Raw genomic sequence first — 24,390 nt, forward strand, 5'->3', positions numbered from 1 at the left:
AATGCATTGGCCTTGACTTCAGCTCAGCTTGAAGTACAGTGTTCAGCGTGGCCTCCACTGAAATCCGTGGTGCAGACACTACTGTGTCTCCTCTTCCAACGTTCCATGTAGTCAGCAACTATTTTTTTTTTTTTATAATTCTCATTCTTTAAGTCAAAAAATAATTTTCTAAGCCAGAGAGGCCTCCTTAAGTGACAAAGCCATTTATTAACAAAGTAAGAAAAAACTCCACTATGACCCATGGAGAGTCATGAATCTGTCCATCCGTCTGTGCAGCCATTCTTTATTCATTTATTGTCTGTTCACTATTCTGTATCAACTCTCATTTATCCATTCTTTATTCCACAAGGCACTGCTATTAGGCATGACTAGATCAATAAGATAAAGACTTTATCTTCAAGGAGTTTACTCTCTACGATGTAATTACATTTCCATTCCTGTAAAAATACACAAGTTTCTTGTTTTTGCCTTAATCCTGGGGTTCCTAGGGTTATCTCACACACACACACACACACACACACACACACACACAGAAAATCTTCAGAGCAATAACCTAATTATTTTTATCAACTTAAGGAAAAAAAAGTTATATTTGTATATTTTTCAGAGTTCAACAGGTTTTCTTTTACTGGAAGAAATAAATCATGCCAAGCTCCCAGCCTTCCATTGCCTGGTTTGCACTGGGTGGCTGACATGTTACTTCCCTTCTCTTCCCCCTCTAAGAACTGCCTTGCATGATGTTCACATCCGCCCACCCTGTGCAGTGAGCTGAACAGGGTTTGATCCGCCTCATTAACATCTGAAGAAAAGAAAGGTCTAAGACTAACCGAAGTAATGGATTTGGCAAATCCGTGATCTCTGACTCGGAATCCCGCATTCTTCACACTCAGCATGTTACCGCCTAGTGCTAGGACAAATAGAGGTGGGGAAATTGCAATGCAGAAAGAAAAAGCCTGTTTGGAGCTGAACAGTTAGAGCGGTTGCATCACAGTGATTCTTCAGAAGCTGCTTCAAGATAGCTGACCACTGTCAGCTCACACACAGCACCGTGATGTGTACAGCAGGTTAAGGCCTCCACTGCAGTGGCAGCAAGAACTGTGGTTTTCTGGTCTCCCAGAAACCCTATGTCAGTGGAAAGAGAGCACTCTCCTGGTGACCGCCACTGTGATGCCATCACCATAAAAACCAGTCCTCGCAATGGGCTTAAGGTGAGATGCCACAGCCCCTCAGTCTTCTGCTGACCCCCCACCGCACCCCTGCTCTCTCTGCTCCAGCCTCACAGGCCCCCTTGCTCTTCGTTGGAACAAGCTACGCCCACTTCTAATTCGAGCTTTTGCTCTGCTGTGTTCTCTGCCTGAACCACTTTCTTCCCAAATATGTTCATGGAATCCTCCCATACTGCCTTTAAGCCCTCAGCTTTTCCATAAGCCGCACCCTGTTCATTAAACCTAAAATGTCAAACACCTCCACCCCTGCCATTCCCTTTACTCTGTTTTTTTTTTGTTTTGTTTTGCTATAGTGCTTCTCATCTTCTAAAGTGTATACTTTACTTATTTAATATATATTTTATTTATCATCTGTCCCCACCTCCTTGGCCTATCAAAGGTACATCTGAAGTGGCTCACCACAATGTTTGTTACATTTTTGTTGAATGTATGAATGAACACATCCCTAAACAGAAGTCGGGAGTCGATTAAGATGCATGCATGGGAGATACTGCTTTTATAACTGAGATTCATAGGAGGAGTCAAGTCTTTTAAACTGTACTTTTTATAACTATTAGAGTTACTTAAATGTCTTTCATTTTGGAATTTCCCCCATGGAAATAATTCCCAGAGGGGTCCCGGGTTCCCTTAATCCCCGGTGTCTCTGTGCAGGAGCCGTTTCCCCCAGCGCCGCCGGCGTTGCCAAAGCAGCGCGGGCGGTCCGCTCCTTGGCGCGGGTCCCCGGCCCTGCCTGCGCGCCGCCGCCGCCGCCGCGCCGTGCACGCGGGGTGCACCTGCGCCGGCCTTGCCGGCGGCGGGCTTTGCCGTCCGGTCCGTGTTAACACTCCAGTGCAGGCCCTCCTCACTGGCACGTATTCTGTCTGATAAACCTTGTCTTCCCCGCCCTTCCCGCTCTGTCTTCTCTTCTCCTACAGAAACATTACTTATTTATACCCAGGAGCGAAGCGTACTTCCTCCTAACATTCTCCACGTAAGATGTTCCACTTGCAAGATACAGGCTAGGGAAGTAGCGTAGGTTTGACAGGAACCAGAGCCGGAAGGAGAAGAGATGGAGACCCTAGGAAGCCCCCCGCATCAGGGTGGGTTTGCCATGCCATCTCCTCAAGGAGCCGGCTCCACATGCCTCAGCCTCCAAAATCACTCCCCGTGCTTCCTCCTTAATGCAGCGCTGCTGTATATTTAGCAATGGAAAACCCTGACCCCTCTGATCCGTCCGACTGGGCCATACCCCACAGAAGGTATCTCGCCCGGAAAGGAGCGCAGAAAGCCTTTAATTTTCTTTAATTTGTCATGGTTTTCATTTCCATTTGAATGGTGTGTGTCAGAAGACCTCTGCGTGGTGAAATATCTTACCCGTGTCATCGTACCCTCCACCTCGTGCCCACGAACTACACCGTGGAGTCGCTTCTGGCAGGAACCCCTCCTTCTCCACTGCCTGGACATCACGTCCTCATCCGCCTTCGCCGGCATTGTAACAAAGCTCATGCGGGAGCATTCTCCAGGGAGGGGACACAGACTTGCAGGATGGTGCTTTGCTCAGCACACAATGATCACCGACCAGCTGTTTAACCAGCTAAGTAAGACATTTGTAATCTTGCTGTTATGTTGCACGTGTGCAAGGCCACTCGCTACATCACCAGAGAGAATCCAGTCTTACTCTTAGTCCATCACAAACATGTGTGGGGGCCAGATTATCTTTGTTGCTCTCCCAGAATCAGAGGGAAGCCTGCCACTCTTTCTTCCTCTTTTTCCTTGAAGTCTCTCTGCCCCTCAAGGTGCTGGCTCCATCTAGCTGTAGCTCCCATGGTACAAGTCTATGGGGTGCATTTACAGGAGTGGAGACCAGGCAGATAATCACACTCTTCAGCATAAAACATCTGAAAGACGGGCTTTCATTTGCTAGTATCTCTCAGCTCTCAAGCATTATATTAAGAGCTAAAAAATCAGTAGTGCTCCGACTAGGTGCCAGGCACTGTGCTCAGCACCTGATGTGTATTATCTCATTTAAAGTTCATGAAACCTAAGACTTGAATACTATCATTTTTCTGATGATTTCATAGACTAAGAAGGTGAGACCTGGAGATCAAACAGCTAAGTAGTAAAGAATTCAGAATTCCAACCCAAGGTGTCTAATTCTGGAGCTGGCATGCAGAGGGTCTCCAGCAGTGTCAAGGAGGTCAAAGGAGCTGAGACATGCAAAGCACTTAAAACATTGCCTGGCACATGGGGAGGCTCAATGCAAAGGTGTGCTCCCCACCAGGGACAAGCATGGGAGGGAGCCGAATGGGGAAGGGAAAGGAGAGGTGAGTGTTGCCACACACTCATTACTTTGAGAGTGTATGTAAAGAATGAAGGTGAAAAAAAAATGTTGCATTGGGAGGCTTTCTTTCCCTTATCAAATATTTATGGAGTGACTATTGAGGGCCAGGCCTCATGCTAAGTGGGAAGATTCAACCTAATTGTTGCCCCAAAGGAGACAGAAGAAGAGACCTATGAATGGGTAAGCCGGTGAAGTGGTATAGGCCTTCCTCGAGCATGACTGACAGCGAAGAAGGAGCGGCCAACCCTACGGGGTGGGGTTCAGGTAAGGAAGGATTTCATAGGTGTGCCATTGGCTGGAATGAGGACCCAATTTGTAACACAACTGCTGCAGCAATGAGGGGTATCAGGATGAACATTTTCCTGAATTCGGTCTGCTAAGCCTGGAGGTAGCCAGAAGCCACTCCCAGATGTCTGAAGGGTATTTCTGGCCACCTCCCCTCTCATCAGTACAGTGGGAAGCAGACACTGCTCACGACTATATGCTTAATGAAGTGTAGAGTTTAATCCCAAACACTCAGTCGCATAAACCTGCTTTAGCTTTGATAACTAAATCGTCTTTCTTTTGTTCCAGAAAGGTCATGTTCACTGTAGCTATAAAGAGGGTGTTAGGCAGTGAACTTGGATTTACATTTCAGTTTTGTTTTGTGTTTATAGCCCCCAAATTCTAATAATTTTCTATCATACCCAGATTGTCACATTTTCCTGTTGTCATTACACTAACTAAATTGACTTGTTTCCCTGTCTACAGTTTATACTTACAGAGTTAGAATAAACCCAGGAAAACGTCACACAGTGGAGTTGACAACTGGTCCTGGAGTTTTACGACTTGGCATCCAGTCTCTGGTCTTCCATTTACAAGCGTCACTTTAACTTGGATTAATCACCTGTAAAATGGGTTTTATGATAGATACAGAGTGAGTTGCTGCTCTGGAACTTGGAAAGAAATAAGACTGGCTTCTGAGAACTCAACCAGAATTCCACACCACAGCTGCGACAGGCTTCTATGGTTAAAGCAAGAGACTCTCTGTGACTTGGAGCTTCAGAAACGTCCCAAATTCCAATCAGGTTGGTCTGGATGCAAACTCAGGGAGGGTAAGTGGAACATAATTAAGATTTAGTTAGTACAAAAAAATCAATAATATTGACTCCTTTCTGGAGATTCCGTGAACAAAGAGGTAAGCTGGGCCAGCCAGGGGTGGGGGTATTCAGTCAAGTACGGCTCATGGACCAAATCCAGCTGGTTGCTTTTTTTGTAAATAAGGTTTTAAGGAACATTTGTTTACCTATTGTCTATGGCTGTTGTGAGGCCATCATTACAGAGCTGAGTGGTTATGGCAGAAATGATATGGCCCACAATACCTCAAATATTTACCGTCTGGCCTTTTACAGAAAAAGCTTGCTGATCCCTGCTGTGGAAGATCAGTCTTTGATACTTTAAATTTTGGTCTCTTCTGGCTCATCTCCAGAATAAAATGTACTCCCATTAGTTCCCAAGATGGGGCCCAGGGACCCTGATTCTTATCAGAATCTCCATATGTGGGGTGTAATTATAAATGTCCCCTAATGTGGACACAGTGATGGAAATGCCAGAGTTTCCAAGTTTCGAAATGTTTAGGGTGAGATGCCTGATAAGTGCAACACGAGATGTCAGGGCCCCTAATAGCCACATCCCCACCTTGGAAAGGAATACATCAGAGCTGTCAGAGCTGAACACCATTTAATAATCAGATATATAATCCCCAGGCTCTGTTCTGCACCCCTAAAGCAGTCCTCTTCTCATCTGACTCCCCATGGACAGTGCCCCCTAGAGAGCTGGTCCAGGCGGCGTCTCTCCACTTGCCTGCCGCTCTGCTCACTACAGATGGCTAAATCAGTGTCAGTCTCTCCGAACTTGGTTTGTGTGCCTCAGTCCCTGCGTGGCAGATACACTCTCAACGTAACAACACATTCAGGGCTCTGAACCGACAAGGTTGTGAGAGTTACATGAGTAACGAGCATGAACCCAAGTTGGTAAGCTTGAAAGACCCACCCTGCTGCTTTGATTGCCAGTGTGTATATTTAACAAAAACCAAGGGAGAAGGGCGGGACTATTATTCTTTGTGGAGGAGGCTTTGCTAGTAGTGGAAATAATGTCATATGGTTTGTTAACACTTTTTTATTGAAGTGGCTGGTGGAAACTTACCAGTTAATTTCAGTTCCAATTCTCGCTTAAGCAGTTCTTACATCTATTCTGCTCTCCCCCTCAGCCTTCCCCCCTGCCCCACCCCTGGGTGAAGTCCTCGTCATCTCTGGCCTGGGCTGCAGTCCACCCCGAATGACCTCTCAGCCACCAGGTAAGAGAGTGCTGTCCCCAAACATGAAGCTCGGCGTGTCCGCCTCACTCAACTTTTCTCAGTAATACAGCTTTCACACTCCTCCCCAGCCTGGCCCCACCACACCAGCCACATCAGCCATGATCCAGCGACCCTCCACATGTACAAATTCTGCAACATGGCATTCCCTTTAACTCCTTTGCTATGGCAGGCTGCTGGTTGTTCCTGATAGCTCGTCCTTCCCTTTTTCATCTTATTAAAAATATATTTTCCTGCCTGCCACCTCACAGCTAGATGTGGCCATGTGTCTGTTCTCCAAGCCAATGAAATGCAGGAGGAAGAGAAGTGGGCAACTTCTGCCTCACTTGACTGAAGTGAGCTGGCTTGCCCTGGACCTCTTCTCTCCTTCCTTCCTACGATTGGAACACGCCCTTAGCAGCAAGCCAGCTGTAGCTCTACCAATCTCAGACGAGTGTGGAGCTGCAAGTTAGAAGGCTCTCAGTCACTGGCTGACCTGGTGGAGCAGACCCGCCCCCTCATCCAACTGACTTCCCACCTTCAGACGTCATGTGAGAGACAGATGGAGTTATTCCAAGTCACTGCCTTGTAGCTCCTTTGTTACAGCATTTAGCCTTTACCCTGACACTCTTGCCTCCATGTGTTCTAACTCTTCAGGCGGCTCTATCCCTGGTCACTCCGCCAGCTCCAGGCCACCATTTTTGTGGAGTAGCACGATGCCTCAGGACCAAGCAGGATTAGTCCTTCCTTGCCTGTGCACTCGCTCCACGGCACGTTCGCTTGATTATATCACCAGGCTGCTGTGACCTGATTTTTGGCTCATCTGCTCCATGACCATACTCTCCCATCAGCAAGGTGAGGACCATTTTCAGTTCATCTTTGAATCTTTAGGCCAAAGTGTAGCATGTGGTAGGAAGTCAACATGTTTTAAAAGGTAAGTGAATCATGGCTCCTCATCTTCCAGCTGAGCAGTAAGGAACGTTTGAAGGGTTAAGAAGAGAAGCAGAAGACAGAAAACTAGAGAAGGGACTAAATGAGACGGAAGGAGGGAAGGCTGAGGTATAGACCCTGCCCTCCAGGTCTTCTGCATCCCCACGAGCACCCAGCCCTCCGAAGGACACAGTCACCACTTGTTGACTGGATCGGGCCATTGCTTGTCAGCGTTGCTTCCCTCTATCAGATCCCAAGGGAGCTGTCATAGGAAGTCAGTCAGAAGACTGAAAGAATAGTTGGGGGGTAGGGGTGCAGATTGCCTGTTATTTAACAACACCTGTCACCCAAGTCCCTGAGTAAACAAATCTAGATTAGATGTACTCACGTGTTTAGACATATGGCTTTAATTAATTCAATATATTTTGGTTTGTAAAATGTCTCAGTGGCATGATACTTATTAAAACCCATTTCTTTATTTCATCAGATTTTCAAACAGAAACTCTCAAAGGAGATTGCTCCTCTAACTGAGACTATTTCTTTCCTATAGTCAGGGTGCTCTGTAAAGACAGTACACATTGCTTGTGGTAGCAAACGCTAGAGAAAGAGCTGGGAAACTCGGTGGCCTTTAATTATGCAGGATTTCATCGTGCAAGCATGTACAATCAGTATTTGTTCATCTTAATCTGATTACCAGCTAGTGGTGTTCATCCCCTCCATCAACAGGATAACAATATGACACATTTCATAGACTTTCCTGGGACGCTTCTAACAAGCTTATTGGAAGGATTTTAATCAGCCAATGAGCTCTTCAGTGGCGTTTTCAGGAGCCGGGGCACCTTCTTGCACTTACATCCCACAACCATATTTGCCTGACATCTTGTGGCCACAAGGAACATGACAGCCGATAAACCCCACATCTGCACACAGTGCGAGAGGCATCTTTGAATGCTAATGTTGGCATTACAAGTAGAGCAACTACAAAACTGCTTAGAAGATGTGTGACATGTAATTATTCCATGTAATTAAAATGGAAACTAGCCTTTTCCTTTTGTATGTATGTGGCAAGTTGGAACATGTGGTTCTGTTCTTCCAAGGAAAGGAATGGGGCCTCTAACTGGGCTCGACCACATTTGGCTTGGTGTCCACTGCCTTGGCCACAGAACCTTCCTCCTGTGAAAGGTCCACCAAAACAGGAAGGGATGAATTTTGGAGTTTGAGATTTACCAATGTTAACCACTATATATAAAAAATAGATAAAAAACCAAATTTATTCTGTATAGCACAGGGAACTATATTCAATATCTTATAATAACTTTTAATGAAAAAGAATATGAAGATGAATATATATGCATGACTGGGACATTATGCTGTACACCAGAAATTAACACAAGGTAACTGACTATACTTCAATTTAAAAAAAAAAAAAAACAAAGAATTATAATAAAAATAGTGACACTCATCAAAAACAAAAACAAAAGCCAGAACGTGGCTCACTTGGGCTGAGGAAAGAAAGAGGATCTGCAGTCAGCTCCTCTGGGAAAGAGGATTTCAAGCTGGGATTGTTAGAACAAAGAGTGAAGAATCTTCTGAGTACAAAAGAGGGGACTGATAAAAGGTTTCATTATCAATGGGTGTGATACAGTGTTGTGGCTTACAAACTGTTCTTTTAGCACTAGAAACATTTTGTTTAAAACCAGATTTAGTGTGGAATCCTGTAACTATAAAACAGGAGGAAAAAAAGGAGCTTTGATTGAATCCAGGGGTCTGAGCCCCACTGGCTTAGCTTCCCTGCCCCCCCGTGAGACTTCCCCAAACCCAGACCTTTGAGGAACCAGCCTGAAAACCACTGGGAAGACGGAAATAGTTTAGAGTGAAATCAGAACTCCTGGCTTTGTATTCCAACTCTGTCCCTCAGTAGCTAGAGCATCACTTAATAAGTCATTAACCTTTCTAAACCTCAGGTTTTTCATCTATAAAATAGAGGAACTAATATTTATTCCCCAGAGTTATTGGGACCATTAAAGGAGGCAGTAAAATGAAAGTGCTTTGTAATTACTAGACAAATGATCACGTTGTCATCATTAGGCAGCCGTAACGGGTAGTCACGCAACCAAGAGAAACAGGCGCCAGACAGTGCCTTGCACTGTCCTCTTGCCAGGTTCCAAGGAAATCTGGAGGAATCCATTGGCAGTCTTGATTAATGAATATGTCCCTGAGTAGCTTAGAGTAGCTAAAACACAGTGGGATGCTCTGAAACCTACAATACAGGGTCTCCAAACCCATGACCGTTCATTGTCAGCACCTTGCTTATGAAGGACAGCTTTCCCTGAACCTGGTACCCACTGCCACCTCATGTGACAACCAAATCAGAAGACCTATACTTGTGTGTCTGAGAAGAAGGTACAGAGGCAGAGTCACAGACAGGTTGTAACTTGTCTCTGAGCGCACAGCAGGCTCGTGACTGAGCTGGGACTAGGTTCCACTTCTCTTGTCACTCCAGTGATCACCCACCTGCCTAGGGGACAGCCTGTCTTATAACAGACACCCATCTACATCAGGGAGGGGAGGGAGGGGAGGGAGGGGCGCTGGTGCTGCACTGGAAAAATCCAGTGATGATAAGCACTAAGGCAATTTTGAAATCACTTCTGGGAGCTGGGAGCTGGCTGGGGACAGCAGGATAGAAGAGCAGAGAAACCCAGCATTTGCTTGCCTTGGGACTTGAATGAATGGGGACTGGAGTATGTTCTCTCTGTTGGGAATAGGACCAGGGGATAATTCTAAATGTTTCCAAGGGAGGAACAGTCTTCACTGACTAGCAGTAGGATGTCAGCCCCTGGAGCCCCTGACTCTGGGCACCCACAGCCCCATGAGCGTGTGGTGCCAGGTGAGGAGGTAAAGCAGTGGTGCTGCCAGGTGTTACCAGGGCGCTAGGATGCAGTTAAACACAGAGGACCTGGCTTATCCCACAGCACACCTTGAACAATTTAGAATAAATTCTCGGAGAAAGGTATATTGTTTCCAGTGGAGAACTTTACAAATAAGCTTTCTGATGTGTGCTTCTCACCCCCCAAAAAAAAGAGTATCCAGGCAGGATCAGATATCCTACCAAACCATCTTTTTAAGCTGAAAATTATGTGGTTGTATTGTGCCATTAAAGGTAATTTAAAGAAAATGGGTATTTAATTTAAAGATCATTTCTGGCAGGGCTGAGCTCTGGCTCCACCAGCATTTGAAGCTATTATATAAACCAGGAAAATCAGAACCGCGGCCATCTCGTCTATTAATGGTCCAGGCACTTGTGCCTTTTCTCTCATGCTCTTTGATATTTGCTATTTCCTTTATTTGGACCAAAAGGAGAAAAAGCTTAGTCGCAGAAATAGAGCATGCCACACTTGAATTCAGTGGAGCTTTTTGGGAAGAAAAAAAGAAAAAGGAGAGCCTTCCGAGGCAAAATGATAAATGGCTAATAAGAAACAGGGGTGCCTAGGGGCTGGCGAGGAGGGGCTGACCTCATGCTGGAGAATTCAGGATTCCGAGATAGGTAGCTGCTGCCTGTACCCTTGAAGGAGGAGCTATTGATTCAGTTTTAAGGAAAACAGGTTGATTCCTGGGCCCTGGTGGATGTGGGGCAGCGGCTTCTCTGAGCCTGCCACGCCCAGCGACCTTCACACGGGGCCGCAGCAAGAACAATGGAGAGGCAACACTCCTAAATTAGTCGCTGGGGCTGTTTGATTTGTTTCTGTGCCAGATGTTTCCTCGTTGATCCCTGCCTGGCCCATATGTCCTCCGTGAACAAGAGAGCAAGCAGAGCCAGCGGCCACCACTTCAGAAGCAGCCACCAGAGCAGGCTAATGGAGCCCTTGGCAGGAGGTTACCGCCTGATTGGCTCTCCCCCGTTTCTCTTGGAGATCAAGGGCGTTATGCAGACAGCACACCTGCCCACTCCCGTGGCCGGGCTCAGGGCGGCCAGGCAGCCTTGATTCCCACTGAGCTCCGGTGAGCGCCCCAGAGCCCCTCAGCTGTGTCCCCTCCCCTCCCCTCGTTTCATCTCCTTCAGGAGAAGCCTCTGTGGAATTCAGTAAAGAACCATTGCCACAGTTCAAAGTGGGGCCCGATCTGGCCAAGCAGGTTTTCTGTTCCCACTAGCAATACCCATCTGCTGTCGCCTGTGCTGAGGATGTTGGGGGGAGAAGGGGGAACTCTGCCACCTTCTAAACAAAGGGTGGAGAGGGATTGCCATTTTATTTTCCATTTTTTTCCGTCAAAGTATATGCACGTGGCCAACAGGCACATGAAAAAATGCTCAGTGTTGCTAATTATCAGAGAAATGCAAATCAAAACTACGATGAAGTATCACCTCACACCAGTCAGAATGGTCATCATGAAAAGTCCGCAAATGACAAATGCTGGAGAGGCTGTGGAGAAAAGGGAGCCCTCCTACACTGTTGGGAATGTAGTTTGATGCAGCCACTGTGGAAAACAGTATGGAGATTCCTCTAAAAACTAGAAATACTCTAATCATATGATCCAGCAATCTCACTCCTGGGCACATATCCAGAGAGAACTCTAATTTGAAAAGATACATGCACCCCAATGTTCATAGCAGCACTATTTACAACAGCCAGGACAGGGATTATCATTTTAAACTGGCAGGTGGAGGCAAGAGACTTGGGGAGTTGGCTCGGTTTGTCCTTCGTATCCACAAGAACTTCACTGTGGTTGTAAAAGGCAAAAACATCTTCCCCAGTGTCTCACAAGGCCTTTAAGGGACATCTCTTCCATCTGCCCACTTCACTCTCTTCTTTTGGAGTATCTGCCTCCCCCTCTTCTTGGGCACCTTTCTCATGCTGGCCAGGCAAAAGAATTTCTCCTGCAGTTTTCAAATCAGAACTGGGCCAAGAGTCAGTCCCTGCTCCAGGAGTGGGAGCTGTGGGATGTGAGTCTCACTGCAGACACCCCAGCAGTGGGCCAGCCCATTCCCAGCCAGCGGCCCCTGAGACCTCTGCCCTTCCTGTTCAGCTTTCTGATCCTTCTTCAATTACAGAGGATATTCCCATATCCTACCCAGTAAATTACTATTTTTGCCAAAGCCATTTTGGGTTTCTGTCCTTGAATCTAGAAGAGTCCTGAGAAATAAATGGATCACATCAGATGGAAACAGGACAGTACCCTGAATCACCATGTTTTTGAGAGCCAACTCTCTGATTAACCGATCTGCCAAAAATCAATTCCTCACATAATCTATTTGCTGGGAGACCTAGTCACAAAGCTGAGGATTTCCCCAGGCTTTGGTTTAGCCATGGCTCCTCCTGAGGCTGTTACTTTAATTTCTAGCTATAGAGTCACATCAGACTCTTCTAAGTTGAATGTCAATTTCCTATGGAATTTACATCTTAAATGGCCAGGATGTTTTGAAAGGTAGAAGCTTTATACGCAATGGATGACTTTCCCTTAAATATAGTTGGCCACCTTTCTAGTTTGAAACCTTATACCTCTATGTCTGCTCATTGTCTACTGTTCCTCTCTTGTGCCCCATCTTTACCCATGCCCACAAAATGTCTGTGACGAAATGTTTGAGATCCAGCTAAAGAATGTATCTGAACAATTTTAGTAATATGACCGTCCAGAGTTGTGAATAATTTACTTTCAATAATGTACTTTCAACCCGACCAAGATCCCAGTCCAATGCCTCACCACCAAGGATAGGCTGGAAAAAATGAATCCAACATTTAGCTTTCATCTGCTCCTTTACCCTTCCTGTTCACTAGACCAGTTCATTTACCCTAGAGTAGATCTCCCCAACCTGCAGGACAAACTCTGAGCCCCTGCTCTGCAGGGTCTGTACTGTTGCTTTGGGAAGGGCCTTGGCTCCCTCTTAGTCTGGGCCATGTGATTACAATACTCACGCCCTCATTATAGCTGGTACTTCTTCCACAGCACATCAGTCAGCTGCATGAACTTTTAGTTATGGCTATTTGTTTGCTATCTGCTTCCCCACTAAACTGTTAAGACCTTGAGTGCAGGGACCAGTTCATTCTGGCATCATCACTATATCCCAAGTGCCTGGCCAATCGATGGCACCACTTGGGAACCATCCTATCTTCGGCTTCCTGATTCTGCTGCTGCTCCCTTAAACCTTCTGAGTCTTCAGCAGCCTGAGGACCAGACCCCGGTCACCCATGCCTTCTCTCGCTATGCTGGCTCTTCTGATGGTCCTGTGATTAGAAGAGCCTGGTCTTACCTGCTGGACAAGTCCAGCCCAGCCTTCTGCTTTCAATTTGACCTCAGCAACTATTTCCTTCACCTTCCAGGTGTCTATCTCAGGGTGAAACTTTGCCACTTCGGCAGTCTACCCAGGAGAGGAAGATGAAATGCCTGACATCCATTATCCGCCATGGCGAGAGAGGGGACCCAGTGAGATGCTTCAGGAAGGTTCAGAGACTGCTGCGGTTGTAGAACTGGGGTCAGTTTCAGGTTCTGTCATTTATTGGCTATGTGACATGTTGTAAAGAAGAGTTAATAATAACAACCGTTTCACAGTGGCTGCTGTGAAAATACAGGCGCAAACAGAGAGTGCCTGGGCCCGAGCAGAGAGAGGCTCGTTCATTTCTTCTCCCCCTCTGCCCCTGTTGGGTCGCACTTACTAGCTAGCTAGGGGGATCTCACGCTTAGAGTCTCTGCCTGCGGTCACACCCCCGGCCCCCTAGGACTTCCTACCCTGCTCTTGCTTTAAGGGGAAAAAAAGCCCTAGAAAAAGTGTGAAAGGTTTTAAAATTACTGTTCTGTCCACAATCAGGCCAAAGTCCAGTTGGACACAGAAGTGCTGTCTACAGCTTTCCCCCTGGACCTGGTGAAGCAGGTCCCCTGATTTCCCCATGGACCCAGGGAGCTCTGCCACTGTCACAGCAAGTCCACCGCTGAGCAGAGCCCACCTCCACCAGGCTGCTGCCCACCTGCTTCATCTGACCTCGACCTCTTGAATTGAGGGTGGGCAAACTTAGCAAATAAAAATACAGGGTATCTATTTAAACTGCAGATAAACGACAAATACTTATTTCGTGTATGTCCCAAATATTCACTGTTTACCTGAAATTCACATTTAACTGGGTGCCCTGTGTTTTATCTGGCAATCTGCACCTTTGCTTGTTTCATTCTCTGATATGGCTTCCCACCCTATCCCACCCCTCCTCGCCTTCCTCCACCCATGATCACACACACACACACACACTCTTAACCCAAGCAAATCCATGGAGAGAGCTCAATAAAGTTATCCTCTCCCCACCCTCACCTGTCTGCTTCAGTCAGGAGTCCCTAACCACAGTCTTGTTCTTACTTGTCTATCCAACTGCCAGACTCAGTTTTACACGTCTGATCATTTACACTGGACACTACCTGGCCCAGGCCCACAACGAACCCTGCCCTTGGCTCCATCCCAGCTGCTTCTGTGGCCAAAATGAGCACCGTTTTTGCTTATGCACTAAAATGTCAGCATAATAACAGCCTTGTCCATTTCAAGTTTCTGTTTGCATCTCCCTCCCAAAAAGCGATCGCCCAGCAAGCAAGGGACCACTCAGCGTCTCACGCTGTTGTTTCCCCCTCTTTTCTAGGCGCCAGGCGACGCGTTCCAGAAAGCCTCTTTGGTCCTCACTTCCAGTCCCTGCTGAGCCCTTTGTGCTGCTTCTTCAGGTGTTTCTGTTGTTCTTCTGGCTTGTTTTCCTGAAGCTCGTCTCCAGCGTGCCTCACTGAGGTAAGAATCAGGAGGGGCAGGCTGTATTTGGAATTCTCAAGTCTGAGAGTTGATAAGTCTTGGAGCTTGGAACTAAGAACGCCAAGGCCTGAGAGTGTATCCAAAATTCTTTCATGGACTTTATGACTTCCAGAAAGCCACAGGTTTTCATCTGAGACTAGAAGAGCTACAGTTTAAATTGTCAGAGATTCCCCAGAACACAAAGCAAGCCCCAAGCCCTAGGACCTCATATTCTGAAAGGAAAGGGTGAGAAAAGATCGGAAAATCTGAGCCAGTGCAGCCTGCCAGATGTCACAGAGAAAGAAACACCTGCTCGAGCCACATTAAAGACAAAATAAAACATTGCTCAAATCGGAGAAAGAAGGAAAATCTTTTGTCTTCACACATGAACAGTTTGGCAACTGCATGAACTTTGCATCATGCTCGTTTTGGGGGGGGGCAGGTTACAAATATGAACATCAAAAGATTTTTTTCAGAGAGCCCAAGAGAGAGCAGATGTTAATTAGAATGAAATTGTAGCAAGGCAGGCTGGATCTGACTTCGTCCTGGTGTTGCATTATTAGTTCCTCACATCCACGTAGTCAGCAAGGCAACCAGTGTCGAAAATAATTGATCCAAATAGCTCGGTCTGTAAAGGCCATGATCAGACTGTGACCCCGGGCCCCCGGCACCAGCACAGTGCAGAGACGTGTTAGAGGTGCAGTTTCTGGGGTCCCAGGCCAGGCCTGCAAACTCAGAACTGTCCGTTACAAGCCCTCTGGGGTGGTACTGCAGCCACCGCTCAGACGCCACTTCCGTCGTTCCTGGTGGCGATTACCCAGAAGCGCCTCCTCGCCAAGGCTTGTGGACAAGAGAAATGGCCTGTGCTTTTTGTTTGTTTGTTTGTTTGTTTGTTTCAACGTAGCAGGAGTCTGACTTCGTCCCTGCCTTGCTTAGCACCAACATCAAAGTCAACACAATGTCAATTCCAGACACAGAGAGTTATTTTACTTAGTTGCCCACCAGCCACTTCAATAACAAAAGTATTGTTTTCTTAGGAGGAAAGAGAGAGGGAGGGAGGGAAAGAGAGTGGAGCCAAATCCCTGTCAGTCAATATGGAGCAACAGTGAAAGAAAACAGGTCTCCTCGAGGTCGCAATACTGTCTGCGTATTTTCCCTGACCCTCAGTACAGATGACGAACTGGTCAGTTTACCTGAGAAAAGCAAAGGGAGACAGTGGAAGGACACCCGTGCTGCTCACAGGTTTATATTATTTGTACTCCCCATGGTGATGGCAGCTGAACTCTAGGCGTCTCTTGGAACTGATGGACATTCAGTGTCAATTTGATAAAGTGCTTATAACTTCTATGCCATCTAATTTTTTCCTACATCTTTTACTATAATATTGCTGGGACACTCTTGATATTAGAAAAATAGATTTGAATTATGATTTTTTTCAAAGACATGGTGTTGATGAACTGAGTCCTAATTGTTCCCAGCTGGGCTTCCCCCACGCACCAGGGGTAGTCTCACTCCTAAAATGATCAGGAAAGCATTTGGATTTTTTTTTCAGTCCGTGGAAATTAAACACTTTGAAGTGAGATTTAAGCTGGCATTCTGGAATGTCTAAATGATTCGGTTTTCATGGTGGAAGACTTACGGCTTTGGTCTCTGCCTCAGAGGTCGGCAGGTGAGAGCGAGGCTGCTGTGCTCAGATTGCTCATTGCCCCCGACCCGTCTCAGCACATACAGCCTCAATCTCGGTTTTGTTTGCCCTGTTAGAAGGCTCTTAATTAGAAGCCCGTATATTTTTAAACCTCAGATAATGGTATTGGCCTTAAGCACCCATTCTTGGTAGGTGCCAGACAATGAAGGAGTCAAAAGTCATATCATACCCTATAGCCTTCCCAAATATAACTTTGCATTTAAGTATGTTCACAATGTCCTAAATTTAAGAAATCAGTTAAAAATAGTAAACACAGAGTGATTGGTTTAGATTTGGGTTTTTGTGAGATAGGTGAGATTTAAGGTTTTCTGCTTTACCACTTTTGTGATCAGAAAAAAAAAGTAAATTTAACTTAAAATAATAAAACTACTTGGTTTCAAAGTAACTCCCTCCAAATATTTATTAATTTCTGTGGTGGTTTTAGCATATGTCCACAAATTCTCTAATACCCCTTCCCTCCCCCAGGTGTGGGCTGGAGATAACATCTCTCTTCAAAGGAGTGAAATAGGCGGGGGGAGGAACACTAACTGTACGATGGAGAGACCTGGAAGGTAGCACCTTAACCAGGTCAAGGTGATCATCCCTAGTGATGTCATGGTGATGCCATGTGACATGAAGCTCACGTCACCTCAGTGGCTTCTTCCTGAAGTCCATAACCCCGGTTTAATTATGATAAAACATCAAACACAAATTGAGGGACATTCCACAAAACATCTGACCAGCACTCTTCAAAAGTATCAAGGTTGTAAAGAAACAAGGAGAGACTGAGATATATCACAGACTGGAAAAGAGCAGACACCTGAATGCAGTGCCTCTGAAACTGGATCCTGGAAGAGAAAGGGGACGTTAGTGGAAACTGGTGAAATGTGCATGAAATCTGCACCGATGTGAATTTCTGTGTTTTGAAAAATGGCTGTGTCAGGTGTTAACTTTAGGGGAAAGGTATATGGGAACTCTCTGTACTATCTTTGCATCTCTTCTGTAAGTCTCAAATGATTTCCAGATAGAAAGTTAAAACCATAACAAGGCTAGGGGCATTTGTAAAAACACTGAGCCATCCCTTTGCCAACTGTAACTCGTGTACCTCGGCAGCTATTATGTGAGGGCAGTGCAGTCATGCCTTACAGACACAAGGGCTCTCCCAACTTCAAGTATCACTTTGACCATCTCCAAAGGAACATCACATCCCAGAGAGACATGAAATCTCCCCCTGCCTGGGGAAGAGAGGAGTTGGAACAGGTATTCTGCTCGAAGCACACACCGTGCCATGCCGGGCTCCATTGTTGAGCCCCTCCTGTCACTGGCCGTCCCACACCCCGACCCCCACGCTGTGGCATTCACTGCCCCTTCCTGTGACTGCCCTAGGGAAGAAAGGGTGCATCTGAATATTCAGCCATTTTCAGCTTCCAAGCCAGCCTAACCAGCCAGTCTGCTTAATTCTCCATTTGTCATAAACATAAGACAAGGACATTTTAAATCCATTTTTGCTTGGTTTTGTGTTTTCCTCCCAGAATGAAAAAAAGCTCTTTTACCTCTGAGGGTTTATGTTCCATTATTTCATTGGCATTGATTTCTTTGCCACGTAGCCCGGCTTATTTCAAAAGCGTGAAATCTGTCCTCACTGTACTTTGCCACTGGAGTTCCTTTTCTATCCTAGTTCCCAGGCACAGCTTCTCCTTTTTTGAAAAACAAAGGGTCCTACCGGTACGGCAAGCTTGCTCACAACCTGTTTCAGGATGGCACCTGACCCAGGAGGTTTGCATGTTGGCTCAGCTGGTGCTGGCACTGTCAGCACCGAGGATCCCCCTGTGAGCAGAACCCCTCCTGTCCCCCTGTGGGTTGCCAGGGGCATAACTGAAGGGCTGAGAATGGCAACAGGGGCACCCAGGATCCACAGGGCACCTCATCTTTGGAAACCACTGGCCCTTCATCGTTATGATCATTTGCAAATGTTCACCAAGAAGACTTGGATGAAATGGAGATGATGAAAACATTGAACAAAACAGAGGAGAGACTGTCTCAAACACTTGGCCGTGAATTCTTACTAGGTTCCTGAGGCAAGTCAGGAATAGAGGAAAAGAATGAGAAGAGCTCAATCATGTGTTCAGTTCCCCAGTCTCCAGAGATTGGGGAGCCAGTGGGAAGGAAAAGGATCTGAGCTTAAAGAACTGAGGCCGTGGGAACCTGGTGGAGACTCACGTGTGCTCCAAGGACCTCTGACTTTTTTAGTAGAGACACTAGGACGTGCTCAGAAATGAAACTCCTGAGTAATTGTGGGCAGACCTGGGAGATGAGATCTTTGCTGACAGCGTCCACTGAGCCATACACAACTGCAAGTCCCCCAACTCAGCAAGACGGCACCCACGATTATCTAAGATGGAAACTCATTTGCTTCAGAAACAAAAATGAAAGAACAAAACCATGTTTATCTAACTTGTTTACATGCTTAGTTCACAAACAACATTTTAACAACAAAAAAACCACCATAATTCCACCATTTAGCAAGTCAGCTCTCTTTATTCAAGTTCATGTATGATCCCGTTTTACAAAATTATAATCATAGCATAAATAGACTTTTAAATCTTGTTTTGCTTTAAATGACAAAGCATTTTCTAAGCTGCTGTAAAATATCCATAATTACTGTTTTTAGTAGCTGTTCGATATTCTATTTTGTTGGTATACTATAATTTATTTAACTAGCCCCTTCTGTTGTCTGAACTCTTTTCCAGTTTTTTGCTATTATAAACCAGAGTTTAATGCACACGACTTTTCTCTTCCTCTGGGTAATGTATTTGGGATGACTTCAGAAGTTGAATTTAGAGGCAAGGGATACCTTCTAACCTTCATTTTTATAACTGATTTTCCAGGGGATTATCTATGTTCCTTTGTCTAAATGAGTCAGGAAAAGGAGATACACGTGGAATAGTTACACAGCCTCATTCCTGTTGAGCACCAGAACCGTATATCAGTGTGTCCGCTGGGCATCTCCACTTGGATGTTCTGTAAGTATTTTAAATTCAACATTCCCACACTGCACTTGGCATATTCTTCCCCACTCCCTCTCTCCTGCCCGTCCTCTGGGGTACCCTGGCTCCGTGAGGAGCATCACCCCACTGCTTAAGCCTAGAAACCTGAGAGTCATCCTTGATTCCTTCTTTACCCTCACTTCTCCCTCCATCTAATCAGTCATTAAGTGCTATGGGTTCTGTTTCCTGGGAATCTCTTGAGCCTCACCATTTTCCCAAATATCCATGTTCTCCTAGTCTAGTCCAAACCCCCATTGTCTCCTACCTGAACCACTGCACTAGCCATCCAACTGGACCCCACGCCTCTGGTCTTACACCCTTGGAATCACTCTTGTTGCACACAGGCAGATGTTTCTGAAGCATTTCATGCCTGTGCTTAGAGTTTTTTGTTTCCCCATTTCCCTTTGCACAATTTTAAACTCCTCATCCTGATTACAGGGCTGTGTAGGATCGGACCCTTTCCAGTCTCTCCAGTTTCATTATGAGTCACACTTGGCCCTGTTTTCTCTGCATCAGCCATTCTTGTCTTACTTCTGTTCCTCAAACGTCCCTCACTCTGTCTTGCCCTGGGGCTTACATAGGTGCCTGTCTCTCTTTACCCCGCAACCCACACCTCCATTCTCTAAATCCCGCTCACACTTTGAATCGCATATTAAGTGTCCCTTCCTCAGAAAGGGCCCTGGCATCAGTCACTGCCCCACCACGGACTGTCACAGTGGAGTGACATGCTCTCATAACACTCCATGCCTCTCCTCCAGTAACACTTACCTCACTCGTTTACTTATTAAACATCTGTCTTCACCCCCAGATTATTAGCTCCATGAAGGCAAGAATGTTTTTTGTCTTGGTCACCACTGTGTCCTCAATGTCCAGCATGCATTTGAAACATAATAGGAACTCAATATGTATTTTCTCAATGACTGAATAAATGGGGGAATGGCATAACCATATTTTCAGACCCCATTTTAAGATATTTTCCATCACATTAAACAGGATATTCCCAGAATCCTACTCCCAGAGATCTTCCTATGATTCACACCTCCACATTTTATGCTCAATGTGCACTAAACTTCAAGAAGAATGTTTTAACAGTTGATTCCCCACCCCCTGCCCAGGTGGATATGTAATTAGCACAAGAGCAGATCAGTGACTAAAGGTGAGGCTAACCCTACATATTTCCTTCTCTTCCCTGCTTCTCAGACTCGTCCTTTGGGAGAGGAGTGATAAAGCAGATGGATTTAGTTTTTATGTCGGTCATCATCAGCTGAGTGGAGGTTTTCGTGTGAAAGAAAAGGCTAGCATTAAATTGATTGATGGTTCATTTTTCCTATTTGCTCCTTGGTCATTGGAGTGACACCGGGAGGGCTGTCTAGTTAAGAGGTGTGTGAGACATCGGCTCTGACAAAGGCTGTTACGCACAGAGAATTCATCGCTTGTAATTGATCCTTGGAAATGAGCATATTCACATGTAGTCACCAATAAGCCTGGGTGTTGAGCTGCTAGGAGAAATCTATCCTGCACTTACTCAAGGAATAACATTTACATAGAATCTCACAAGGAGTGTTTGTGTTTCTCTAACAAGTGGGAGATGACAAATAATTCATGTGTGTATTAATAATTTCAGCTTTGAATTGTCTTCATTTCTGGCCGTACACCCAGGTCCCGCAAGACACGCACCCATGTGATTTCCATGCACTGCCGGGGGTGGGGTTGGCTGCAGCACGGGGGTTGTGTCCTCCCAGACTTCAGCCTCACATCTTGTTGCTCTTATCACTTCCCTTATTAAATCAGCCAAGGTTTTTGCCCTAGAAGGTGAAGGTCCAGGCGGGAAGAAATAACTCACCAAGTGGATCCAATATTGTCTACCAGGGTTTGCTCCCTGCCTGGGACTGGCTCACAGAAAACTCCTCTGCCACCCGCCTGCCACCGCAAATGGCTGCACCCCCTCAAATGCTCCAGCACAAGTGGGGACAAAATCTTCTGTCTCTGGCTGTCCTTAGCGCAGCTAAGCCTGGCTGGGCCTGTCAAAAGAATTGAAGTACAAAAGGAGCACAGAGGAGGGATAAACAGAGATAGGACGAATGATGAAACGGCCTGCTTGGAAAGTGCGGGCTTCTGAGCCGTCTCAGCCACCTTGCTCTGGGGGCTTAAGGGCCCTGCTCTTCCTGTAATTTTCTCCTGACGATGATCTTGTGCTTTAACCTGAGACGGGAGCAGCGCACCTGCCCCCCTGGCTCCTCGGCAGTGGTGTCGCTGGTTACAGACGCTGCCTCCGTCTGAAGTCTGAGTGAGTTCTCCCTTTGTTCCTCCCCTGCAGACACTGTCAGAGCTTCTCATCCTTCTCCTTCCAGTAGGAAATGTGACAGTGCGAATAAGAGCATTCATGTGTTGGATTCTGTTTCTGTGCCTAAGGTAAGAGCTGCTTCTTAGAGTAAGGGGAGGGGGTGGAGTGGAGACACAATAAGGGACAGGTTGACTGGTTTGTGATTCAGAGGGAAGAGCAAGTTTACAAAACATGTAATGTGATCCCCTGGGGGTCACTGGTAACCAGGTCTCTTGTTTCTCTCTGCCTTCCTATCTTTGGAACTGCTAATAGGAATGGATACAGACGCCAGGTGTGGCAGTTAGCTCCTGCCATACCTACTGGCTTGCTGGCTGGAAACACTAGTCCAGCACTGCCCCACAGAAGTGCCTACAGTGATGGGAATAGTCCTCGTCCCGCGTGCTGCCCAGGGTGGTGGCCGCTAGGCACACGTGGCTGCTGAGCACTTGAAATGTGGCTAGTCACAAGTGACACATGGGACTGGGAAAGTGAATTCTAAATTTTATTTAATTTTAAAGTTAAGCAGGCACACATGGCCTGCTGGTAGCTAACGCTTTAGACAGTGCAGCTCAAGAGACCAAGTGTGGCAGGGACCCTAAGTAGGTCCAGCATCTCTGCCACAGAGGCGAAGTCCCACAGCCACCGACCTGCTTGTCAAGCCATCTGGCCCGACAGAAGAGGCCCTTCCGGACCGGACCCCCTGTTTATAGCTGAGACCCGCACGCAGCCTTGGTGACGTGCTCTCACAGCACTCCGCAGCTTCTCCTTGGGGGCAGTTTTCACAGCTGTAATTTAGAAACCGTTTATGTGGTTCATTCATGAGTTATTTTGCTTAATCATCAGGTGTTTCTCGAGCATCTGCTCTGAGTGTCCCAGGCACCATTTCAGGCACTGAGGGTGCAAAGCGAACAAAGCAGGCAGAGTCCCTGGTCTCAGGGTCCTGCTGTGCCGGTGGCAGAGCCAGACCATAAATAAGTAAAGAAACAGATATAATGTCACGGGGAGTGGTGCCAGCTCAGTAACAAACAGTAAAGCGATGTGAGGGCGTGGGGAGCAACAGGGAAGCTATCTCAGGCAGGCGAGTCCGGGAAGGCGTCTATGGGAAGGTGGCACTGGAGCAGAGACATTTATAAAAGCTTCATGTAAGCCAATGCAGCATGCGTGTAATAAGGAAAGCACACGTGCACACGCAAGTGCACACATGCCATTTAGAACAAGGTCCTGTGCTGACGCAGTCAGTCAAGGCAGCCACACACCCGAGCAGTCCCACTACGAGGGGCCACCAGCTCCAAAGCCTGGAGCTGCTTCTGCCCCAGCTCCGCTTCCATCCTGACACTGCCCACTGCTGTCTACTTACCAAACGGTCGGTCCCAAGCGCCAGGCCCAAGGACTCCTGTTGTTTACAAGATGTATGGTCTCCTGCCATTTGGCCCGTGCCTCCCTTTCTCTCCTCATATCTGGCTATCTGCCTGCTCTGACACAACTGAGTGACTATCCAGCGCTTTAAGGGCCCCAAAGGGAGGCTCGTCTTGTATGTCACCTCTGTTCCTGGAATCTGCTCTGTCATCATGGTGGAGGCCAAGAGCTAGACCCCATGTGCAGGAAGTAGACTGGGTGGAAAGAGTGGAGGCTGTTGAGGATAGGGGGCGCTGAGGATGGAGTGTGGAGCATCCTTCACTCTGCGCACAGCACCCCCGACCTCAGCTCTTACCACGTTACCTCTCGTGGGTGCTGAAGTGGGTGAAGGCAGAGTGTGGTGGGAGACTGTGTGGTCAGGTCACCCAAGGTCTCTGCACATCCCCAATGCCTGCTTCACCTGTACCCGACTCCTGTGACTGACCTTCCTACATACTTGCCCCAGGCCCCACCTACTGATTGTTGTTACTGAAGGGGCGGTGAGGGGCGTGCCTCTCTGGTGGTTTCCATGGTAACAAATGGCCAACTTGGTGTCAATTCCCCCATAACTGCTAACCTCCCTCTGTCCCCAGGAGCGAAGACTGCTGCCCTGTCTTGCCCGCTGTCTGCCGCACACGGTGGGGAGTCGCCCCAGGACCTCGCTTCAGACATGTAAGCTCCCCCATCCATTAAACCAGTGATGTCTCGGCTGCTGACTCTGGGCTCTTTCTTCGGTCTTAAAGCTGGGCAAGTACAGGCCTCCTCTGTGGGTGGCACAGCCCCCAACTTCTGTCAAGCCAGACCTGGATCCTCCCTCTGCCCCCAACTCTCAGACCTCCACCGAGTCCCTGACTTCAAGCCCTGCATAGTCAAAGCCCCACATGGTGAAGCTTCTCCCTCGGGAAGGAGAGGGTCCAAGGAGGAGCTGTGAGGGGGCGCATCAAGGTCAGGGGCCTTGCCTCTCCTCGTATTAAAGAGAAGGAACTGTAGGCAGAGAAGGGAAGCCAGCCGAGTGACCCCCTAAGTGGAAATCAGGGCAGAAGTCTTTTGCAACAGAATCCCCATGGGAAACATGACAAAATTAGTAACAGGAATGCGGCCTCCCTCAGAGGATACAAGAATCACTGCATTGAAAATAACCACAAGGTCATCTAGTCCAGCTGCCACCAATGGCCTGAATTTTTCCAACAAATCTGTGGACAAGCAGTCACCCAGCCTTACACAGCAGCTCAGTGCTCTGCATGGCAGCTCCTTCTGACGGTGGGCAAGGGTTTAAAAGCCCCCTGGGCATCTAGTGCTTCCAGGTTCGCAGTGGGCAGAGGGCGGCACACGGGGGTGGGGGTCCAGCCCACTCCTCCATCCGGCCGGTGTGTTCATTCTCCC

At 47.1% G+C, this 24,390-nt stretch overlaps 1 long non-coding RNA gene across 2 annotated transcripts; it reads left to right on the forward strand.

Moving 5' to 3' along the window:
* Positions 1-5,732: 5,732 nt before the first annotated feature.
* LOC116666119 lies at positions 5,733-23,933 on the forward strand. Of its 2 annotated transcripts, XR_004322969.1 has the most exons (7): positions 5,733-5,881; positions 6,536-6,733; positions 13,123-13,243; positions 14,419-14,558; positions 19,131-19,265; positions 21,607-21,701; positions 23,601-23,933. It is a non-coding gene; the product is annotated as an uncharacterized LOC116666119 (long non-coding RNA). The 2 variants fall into 2 exon arrangements; XR_004322970.1 differs by lacking the exon at positions 13,123-13,243.
* Positions 23,934-24,390: the final 457 nt, after the last annotated feature.

This window comes from Camelus ferus, chromosome 9 (assembly GCF_009834535.1).
Source record: "Camelus ferus isolate YT-003-E chromosome 9, BCGSAC_Cfer_1.0, whole genome shotgun sequence".
NCBI classification, from domain to species: domain Eukaryota; kingdom Metazoa; phylum Chordata; class Mammalia; order Artiodactyla; family Camelidae; genus Camelus; species Camelus ferus.